At 38.0% G+C, this 10,242-nt stretch overlaps 1 non-coding gene across 1 annotated transcript; it reads left to right on the top strand.

Annotated features, from left to right (window-relative positions):
* The first annotated feature begins 8,728 nt into the window (after positions 1 to 8,728).
* Positions 8,729 to 8,835, top strand: LOC141571383 (U6 spliceosomal RNA). Its single transcript, XR_012496133.1, has one exon. It is a non-coding gene; the product is annotated as a U6 spliceosomal RNA (small nuclear RNA).
* The last annotated feature ends 1,407 nt before the right edge of the window (positions 8,836 to 10,242 follow it).

A 10,242-nucleotide genomic window follows, 5' to 3' on the forward strand; every position in this document is an offset into this window, starting at 1 on the left:
TGTCAAATATGAAAAATACTCATTTGAAGACTATTTCTGTTTGCAGCACTGTAGTCTGAAGGCATCCTCCATTATTTTAGCTACTATTTCTAATTTTAAAGCCAGAAAGTTTACTCTCATGAAGAACTTACACGCTTCCATTTGGGGAGGATAATGGAAACTATAGAATTCTTTGTGTTTCCATTGTCAAGAACTCAGAACTAAATTTAGAACTTAGCTGCAATAATAAACAAACCCTACGAATGATATATCTATTTCTTCTTTCTGTTTAGCTAAAATTAGTTCTTTTGTTTTCTTTTTAATTGCTCTGCTTATTATGTATTTGAATATTCAAAGCAGTATCAAATCCATGTTGGAAGAAACTGAATTTGGAAGTCAGACATAAATAGATGATATTACAGCAATTCAAATTCTTCCCCCAAATCACATAATCAGTGACAGGGATTTCAGTATCACTACAGTCCCACCATGGCACCTAATTCAGTTAAACATGGTGTTAGATAGGGTCAGAGAATCATTTTACTACCAAGTACATAAAGACTGTATAATCTGCCCTCCGCATACAACTACACAGTAGAAAACCTTGGGGGAAAGAATTAATCTTTATAGTGTGTGGGTATAATAGCTTGAGTTCTAGAACTAGTTCATTCCTTACACCAGTAATTGCTCTCAGTGAAATAATAAAAAGAAACTTGAAAATGAAAAGTAATATCCAGGGTCAGCTAGGGTACAGGGAAATAGGAATTCCTGGGTACATGTGGTGAGAGTTTCAATTAATACAACCTTTCAAAACACAGCATAACCTGGTGGTTAGTAACAAGGGTAGGGAGAAGGCCTACGTCTCGGTCCTGGTTTTCTTACTTCCTGATTGTATGACCTTGGCCAATTTTTTAAGTCCTTTAAGTCTCAATTGTTTGACCACCTTTAAAATGGGTGTCATGATAGCATTCATTTTCTAAGGTAATGATGATTGAGCTACAGTGCCTAGCATACTGTAAGCATTCGTGTGCTTGATTTTGTTATGATTATTACTTCTTAATACTGTGATTTGGCAAATACTGAGGCTTTAGAGTAAACATTTGCTTTTCATCCAGAAATTCCACTTTTAGGAATTCAGCCTAAGGAAATAAGTAAGGACACTCACAATGATTTCGCTGTCAGGACACTGCAGAATTCCAGAGTCATAACTCTGAACATCACTTGTGTGTGTTACGTCTTGGAGCTAAAGCGAGAAGGTACAGAGTCTACAGTGACTGCAGGTCTTGCCGGCTGCTAAGTAACCATTCTGTGATTCTTGCGAAGTGAAATACAAAATTTAAAACTTTGATTATTATGTGAGAAAGACACTATATGGAGGAACAGTGTTGAAATTTAGGCAGAGGAGAGAATATTTAGAAAATAATCTTTGTTGTGAAAGTTTCCGCAAAGCTTAAAGTGTGTGTGGCTTTGTTTTGTTTTTAAAAAATGCTTTTAGCTGACAACAAGTAATTAATAACAAGATTAGCCCTTGGGCAGTGTTTACTTGGTATGATTCCCTGTATTAAAAGCCACTGGTTTGTTTGGTAAACATGCATACTTCTGTGTCCATCCCAGGCCTGCTAAATCAGAATCCTGGACAGGAGTTTGGAAAGCTGAACATTTTAAAAGCACCCAGAGGTTAAAGCCAGCTGAAGCTTTGGTTCCACTCCCCTTGGAGATGAGAAGTACCAACCCATCTGGGGAAGCAGTTGCAGCTCTCAGGTGGAAAGATTCAAAGTCATGGCCTGTGAAAGCATTTTTTGAGAAGAAAAATATAGAAAGAGATGACTTTTAAAAGGAAAACAGAAGAATACAGTTTTTGACTGCACTTTTCTGACTTGTGAGGATATATACATTAGATCATTTTAAATAGTGTTGCCATTTATGCCCACATCTGTTTCTGTGCGTGTATATTTACAGGATTCTATCAGTGGCTTTTTCTTTAAAAGTTTCATCTGCAAAGAATGTATTAACACATGTAAGCCTTCCAGTCTTTGAGGGGTACTTTCTTACAAACTCTTATATCTCTAACAAAAAAAATAACTGTACAGCCTAGCTCTGACAAAGTATTTCATTTTTCTCCCTCCACTCTCTGGTACAAGTCTTAAATTTATTGTCACCGATGAACGCAGGTGAAAGGTTGGCTTTCAAAAGGCAACTATGGTCCACTCAAAGGCAACCACTCTGTAGAACAGAAGGAATTTCCTCCGCTTCCTTCCTACGTGGTAAATTGTTTCTCATTTATGCTGTTTGGGATGACAAATAATTTAATAATTCATTTTTAACTTTTATACCACTCTTTCAAGCAATTCAATTTCCAAAAAAAAGTGAGAGCAGCATCCTAGAAACCCAGAATCTATGATTATGGACCTATTAAAAGGAAGTGGACCTTTGCTTGGAGTCTTCCATATATAATGTCATGGAAATCAGGTGTTTAAAGGTGACAATGGCTCAAGGAAACTGCTAATGGAGGAAAGAGAAAGTGGTAGAAACTCCAGCTGATCTGAAATTTTTTAATGAGTCAAAGGTTTCTATATGTGTGTGTATTCAATTCATATATGTTAAATATGTGTGTATCTATCTTTGGCTATACAGTAGGATATGCATACATATTACACTACATAATTATTAGGCATATATGTTAAAAATGTTTCACATTAATTATGTAGCATACATATTATACTACATAATTATTAGGCATATATGTTAAAAATGTTTCACATTAATGAGAAAAATATTTACTCTTATGTGAACCAGAGTTTCAGAGGGTTTTTTTTCATTATTCTAACATCCAAAATCTGAGTTTAATGCAGTATGTGGCATCTGAAACCATGTATTTTTTATTTATCATGGTCAACGGGCACCCACCAGTCCCATCCATCCGATCTTCTCTCTCATGTTCCCCACTCACATACATATACAAATCCCCTACATGTAAACACGCAGAGTCTTCTGATGTAATTTCTCAGCAACTGAGATTTCCTCTCTCTACTCTATGATGTTATTTCTAGGTGTCCCAAGTCTGAGATTCCACATGCTTTATGAAGGGCTGTAAGTTCCCATTCCATGTCTACCTCTCTGTCATACAACCCAGGCATTCTTGGAGCAGCAGTTCAGTCTCCTGGGCTAAAAGAGTGAAAATCCTGGCCAGGGAGTTAAGGGATAGAAAGAGGAGAAGGACACCAGGAGAATGTTCTCCTGGCATCTGGAAATCTTGAGGGAAAGAAATAGGGGCAGATAAATTAGAGTGAAGATGCAAGGAGAGGACAGTCTATAGGAGTCACTTAAAAATACTGCCAAAGGTGGCAGACATGTCCGGAGCCCTTAGCACTAAGCCCCCAGAGGTCATCCTCCGTAGGCAAGTGGGGAGGCAGGGGAGGGACATTTATCATATGTTCTTACTCAATCCCCTCAGCACTCTTTGAAAGACTGTTGCAAAGGCTCTGACCCAATAACCTGCAGGTCTTACTTACAAATTTAAAATAAAGTCAATCTTATTGTTGTTAGAAATATAAGGTTTAAAGCCTAGAAAATAACACTTTGACATAAACACATTTCTACAAAAAGTAAATAACTGTAATTAGAGCCTATCTCATTTTAACTGAGAGAAATTTCTGTAGCTAAACATAAAATAGGAGCTGAAATTGGATCAGGGAGGCCAGTGGAGCTAAGGAAATAAAGGGCAGTCCAAAGGCATCTGACACAGACTTCACTCAACTCCTTCACAGTTTTCTCGAGGACCTGCCTATCTCCTTATTGATGGAATTGAAGATATGCAGATGCACTTTCGGTACTTAATATTCTACATGACTGGGAATGAAGTACGTTGGCCTGAATTCTGCCTGACTTTGCCTAGGCGTGGCTGATTCCTCTACCCAGCTAGGTCAGTATTGCCTACTAATTCATGAAATCTCTTGCAACAACACTCACCTTTCTTTACATAAAACAAGCCACTATTATATTATTCATTTGTAAATTCTATCTCATCTCTGTCCTCCCTTTGGATTTGCTGTCTCAACTTATCTCTGTCCCTCCAGCCATATACTTCAATATTTCCTCAGTCCGAAAACAGAAGTTCTGTCTTGGTCTTCTCTCTCTACCCACTCTTGTAGGATATTCTCATCTATTCCCACGGCTTCAGTTACGATCTGTATATCTATACATACAAGAATACAAGCTGAGTCTTCTTCTTAAAGCTCTCCCTTGATGTCTAGATGCTAATATCAAACTGTGCACTAAAAAGAGCTTTTGCATATCCAGCAGACACCTCCAGCACCAGTGTCTAAAAGGTAACTGATTGTTGTCTACCCTCTCCCCAAGGCTGCGTTCCCCATCTCAGCACTGACACCATCACTAGTTTCCTGGGTCACGAACCTGGCAGCACTGGGATTTTCATTCTCATTCTCACAAGTCCCTTCTCCCTTCCACAGACCACATCAAAACAATCACTTAGTCCCGTCACTCTAAAGAATTCTACAACTCTCCAGTCTCCTGCTTCTAGAGTAGTCTGGGATAACATCATGTCTTTCCTCTCTTGAAGGAAAATGCTGTTTCCATATTCCCTTCTCTTCTCTTTAGCCTTCATTGAAAAAATCCTGAGTATTTTAAAAACTCCCACTCATGAAGTCAATTCTCCATTAAAGCATGCCAGTACTTGCCAGTGCTCATGGATTCAAACCTATGTCTTAATGTTACATGACAGTCTTTGTTTATCTTTCTAACCTAACAGAGAGTTAGGCTCCTCTATTTCCACCAGTATTAGTTTCAATTTATTTTTCTTTACACTCTTTAAGCTACCAAGGTCCAACTCATCTCATGCCTACCTTCATTCCAGGTTATTCTTTCAGCTTGAATTTGACTTAACTCACCCCTTTGGCTAGGCCACTTCTTCTTAGTATTAATGATAATATTACTTTTGTTTTTCACTTTTTATTTAAATTTATTGGGGTAACATTGATTAATAACATTACATAAGTTTCAGGTGTGCAATTTTATAATGCATCATCCGTATATTCCATTGGGTGCTCACCAACCAGATTCTAGTCTCCTCTGTCACCATATATTTAACCCCCTTTACCCTTTTCATCCTTCCTCTCTTCCCTTTCCCCTCTGGTAACCACACACACACACACAAAAGATGAAATATTGCCATTTGTGACAACATGAATGGATCCTGAGAGTATTATGTTAAGTATAGTATTACTTCTTAAGACTGGCCTTCCCCAGTCCCAGTTTCAAGCTAGTTAGAGCCCTGTGGCAGATATGGCTAGTTTTCTATGCTGAACTCACTCTACCCACCTTTTATAATAACAGACCTAGTTTGTGTTCAGTGCAGCAGTGTGACCAGCTGAAATACTCACATCTGGTCAGGCGTGGTCATGTGACCCAGTTCAGGCCAATAAGAACTCACCAGAAGTCTGTGGGGCTTACAAAGATTTTTTAAACAGACTCAAAAGACTTTTTTTTTTTTTTCCTTTTGCACTTTGCCTTTATCTTTCCTTCTCCTTTCTCCTTGGATTCATGAGTGCTGTCTGGATATAGGGTAAAAAACAACATTTTAAGACTATGAGGAAAAACCTCATGTTGTGATAGTGAAACAGAAAGGTAAAAGGAACTTGAATTTTTGATGAATGATCTCGGGACTCTGACATATTATGATGGAAAATCTCTTAGTTTTTTTCAGCTTCCAGTTTTGTTCATTACTACAAGCCTCATACAGTACTAGACACAAGGTAGGAACAACGGCTATGGGATGAGTAAGTGAGTGAAAGGGAGAGGAAGATGTGGCGGACCCTAGGGGAAGTGACCATGAGCTTGCTCCAAGGCTAAATCTCGTCATTCCTTTTAAAGGTTTAAAGGTATAAAGGTTCTGTAGATATTTAGGTATAAATATCTAGATAAAAGAATCTGATATTCCTTCATTGATCATTCACCTGATTTGAAACCCTAAAATCTTGGTTAAAATGTGGATATTCTATGGGTAACAAATTGAGTCATTAACATTAATGCTCAAATTAGTTTATCCGGTAATCTATTTAAAATATGCTCACCTGTACCTTGGGAGAATAGGACCAGGACCTCCAGATAAGTGTTCATGCGGAAAGGGAAGGCAATGGGAGATAATGAGAAGGGGTTGTCAAAATATAGCCTGCAATTTAGGAAGTGATCCTGTACCAATCTCTGTGTTGGCCATAAACAGATATGGTTCCTTATTTCACACAGGACAGCTTTCTAAGGATCTTTGGGTATAATTTTTTATCTTCTTTACATTTGAAACATTTATTATACTGGCACAGCCACCTAAGGAGTGATATCATTTTTACTAACTGAAATACAGCTTTATAACTACATTAAAAACTGCTACAGGACAGTGATTCAGAGTAGTAGCTGGGAAGTTTTGATAGAAATGAAAATACGCTTTTTGTTGCAATTGCCAACCTAGAGTACCATCCATGGAAATAGCCGTGACTGGCTCCCATATAGCAGTTTCATGTTTTACTATGTAATGTGTATAATACTAAGTATGGGAGAGGTAAAAATAGCATCTTCTGAGGGACATTACTTAGCATGTGACTTTGATTAAAAGAAGAAAAGACCAAAATTAATTATCACAAAGTTAATTCTTAGCATCTTAGAAAAGAAATTGAATAACTTATTGAACTTCCTTTCAAACATGTCACTGAAAAGATGAATAACAAGGAGACAGAATGCAGAGAGAAAAGAAACAGGTATAGAGTTTGCTAGTCCTTGGATGCTAAGCCAATTGTTTTTTAATTCAAAATATGTAAAGAGTAAAGAATATTTTGATCCAAGGGCTAAAATGTATAACGTAATGAAAAATAAATCAGAAAGTCGACACTTGACACATTATCACTATAGGTGTCATTTGTGAGCCAAAGTAAATAAAATATAGGTTAATTGGGATTACAGTTTTTCGAAAGTACTTCTTTTTGGCTTTAATAAATGAAGAAACTCTGTATTCAGATAATTAAATTAAAATGACATGCTGTTTCTTTTTTATTTCCTTTTTTTAATGAAAGGAATTTCACTAATGTTCTTCATTTCCTGAATAGCTACAGCAGTTATCTTCCCATGTTAAACACTGTGGTTCATGACTCAAAAAAGACATGTAGAAACGCAGACCTCTCTTAACAATGAAAGTACTGTTAGTACAGGCTTAGACAAGACAAACTAGGTATGGCATTTTTCTGTTTTATAGAGGAAAATAAACGATTTGGATTGATTGAAAAATGAGATTGAAAAAATGTATTGAAAGACAAATGGAAGACCAAATAAGAATGTGATAAACACTTGTACCTTATTTAGGATGACAAACATATATCCTCCATATGAAAAAATGCAACTCACAATCCAGCCCTAGCACGCTGCAATAGGTGTTAAAGATTGCTGAGAAGCAAACTCTAGAAGTCTTTCCTGTGCTTTGCTCCTGAAAGCACTTGAAGGGAGTAAGGAAAAAGCCCTGAAACCTGGCTAGCAGATGTGTGACCACATTCTCATCACAAGAAAGACAAGAGAAGAAAGAGTCTTTCTAAAATTTGTTTGCAAAATGATATTTCTATCTTACCACCCTACATATGCATGGTTTATATTGACTTCAAAGGGACATCTCTACAGCTAAAGATGATACTGATTGAGTCATTCACGATTTAGCAATTGACAAATTGCCTTCATATGCATTGCCATGTCCTGGGCTCAGGGTAAGATTTATCTGGAGGGGCACAATATTTTGAAAGGCCTAATTCAGGAAACATAACAGCCTAAGAATTTTTTTTTTTTTTTTAAACAGAAACTCTAATGAAAGATTGATGATGCATATATTACAAGTTTCTCATTCTAGCAAGAGAATACAGGCCCTCCTGTTGTCACTCTGAGTCAGTCACCTCAGATGGGCATTGGACACACATCCCAGCACTGAGGGGAATAAAAAAGCATTTACCAGATGAATGTTCTCTGCCTTCAAGGAGCATGCGGCCTTCTCCACTTCCTCAAACTTTCCCCAGGTCTATACTTGGCACAAAGGGAGGGATCCGGGATCCCCTTCCTGGGTGCTAGGCTCATCTCCACTTGCCACGCCAGACATAAACTTTCTCTTCTGCAGTAAGCATAGTCGCAAAGTTAACAAAAAGAAGGTGATAGAGCAGTCCTGGGGCAGAAGTGTGGCTGAAGGAATTTCTGCTTCCTTTCCTTCATCATCTTCTCCAAGGAGAGCCACAAACATGCAAAATGATTAGGTCATGTGGTTTTAGACTGGGCATAAATCTTAAACAATGGTGCGAGTACAGCAGAAGCGTCATAATTATTAGACTAGTCTATGAGGCATTTTTAGCTTCCTTGAGCCACAGTTGGTCATTTCCTGGTAATTACTGACTCAGGACTTCATATCTTCTTTTATTGCAACACTTAATGAGTTAAAGTAAAATGATTTATTTACAGGTCCACGTCTTTGTTCTCCTATGGCCTGTTAAACTATGAGCCCTTCACAGCACAGTCAATGTCTTACATAGACGGTGTCTTTTTTCTCCCAGCCCATCCTCCTTATCCCCAAACCTGCAAATGCCTAGCACTCTGGCACTTACGAGGCAGTAGAAAAACATTCATTTGGTGAACAAATAAATGAATGACCTGCAGATCTGAGCCAATACATTAAATGGAGAAGATTTTCCCACTAGGACACCAAAATCACCCTGTCATGCTCACTTAGGCAGCACATATACTAAAATTGGAATGATACAGAGCAGATTAATACGGCCCTTGTGCAAGGATGACATGTAAATTCATGAAGTGCTCCATATTTTGTGCGTTACCCCAGCCTCCTCACACCCTTTTAAAAAAAAAATCACCCTGTCATGTTTTTGTCCCCAAGTATTGGACTATATTAACTTCAAAGTCAAAACATAAAGGAACTTGTATTAAAAATATACGGAACGTATAAAACTGAAAGAAGCAAAGGAACAAGACAAACAAAGAAACAAAAACTCATAGACACAGACAATAGCTTAGTGGTTACCAGAGGGTAAAGGGGGGAGAGAGGATGGTAGAAGAGGGTAAAGGGGGTCAAATATATGGTGATGGAAAAGAGAGCTGACTCTGGGTGGTGAACACACAATGTAACATAGAGATGATGTATTACAGAATTGTACACTTGAAACCTATGTAATTATACTAAACATTGTCACCCCAGTAAATTTAATTTAAAACTATATGGAACATTTCAAGGGCATGTGTGTACCTATGTACTCATTTACTCCCAATATAATGTTATTTTGAGTGTAAATATGCCAATAGCATTCTTCTGAACAAAATGAAATACCATATTTCTGTTTGTGAAGTAGTTTCCACTGAATATTTGAACAGATCAATGTACTGCAAAATGTGTATGTAATGGGAGGTCCAAACCAAGCATGAGCACTAGGTCTGAGATCCAGAATGCAGTAAGTGCAGCTAGGGAGCAAACAAACAAACAAAGCCAGCAAAAAGGAAGATACTCAAACAACTCTAAAAAGTGAAAGAAGATGAGCCCAGGGGTGTTTTAAGGCCAAATCATGCTCGTCCAGGGAAGTGAGTGCCTGGTGCTTTAGTCTGTCATTTTGCTTGGAATATGGGGCAGTTACTCTCGGCATTGCTTAAGGAAACTGCTGCTCCTTACCTTAGCCCTTCCAAAACTAAGATCTACTGCACAACTGGGGACTTGGGCCTAAAGTAACATGATAGAAAGGTGGTGATGCACAGAGGAGAAGCCAGAATCTGCCATCAGGGCAGTGAACCTGGGATGGGCTGGGGAACCTAAAAATGGTTGGGTTCTGAGTGCCCAGGGAGCTACGGGTGTGATGTGTCCACACTAATAGTCTGTGAGAAAGCGAACATAGAAAAACTCCGTTCTGGGTAAATTTCTGAATCTTGTGTCCTTGTTACTTTCTCTAGCCTCCTTTTACTTTAATTTCAACAACTGTTACATCAACATATGTCCACATTTTACCGTAAAATCTGTCACAAAGGCATATATTTTGGAACCACTGAGGAAAGAAAGTAACCATCTGCCTGCTCTTTCTTAGCTGTGTTTTGGGTACTGCCAATCTGAAGGATAAATTACAGAAGCGCGGAAGTGAATAGTGGAGGGGTTTCCTGATAGCAATTTACAGGGAAAGATTCCAGAAAATTCCAAGCATGGTACAGAAAACTAGAAGATTGCTTGTAGAGTAGAGA

The sequence above is a fragment of the Rhinolophus sinicus genome, linkage group LG04 (assembly GCF_036562045.2).
Source record: "Rhinolophus sinicus isolate RSC01 linkage group LG04, ASM3656204v1, whole genome shotgun sequence".
NCBI classification, from domain to species: domain Eukaryota; kingdom Metazoa; phylum Chordata; class Mammalia; order Chiroptera; family Rhinolophidae; genus Rhinolophus; species Rhinolophus sinicus.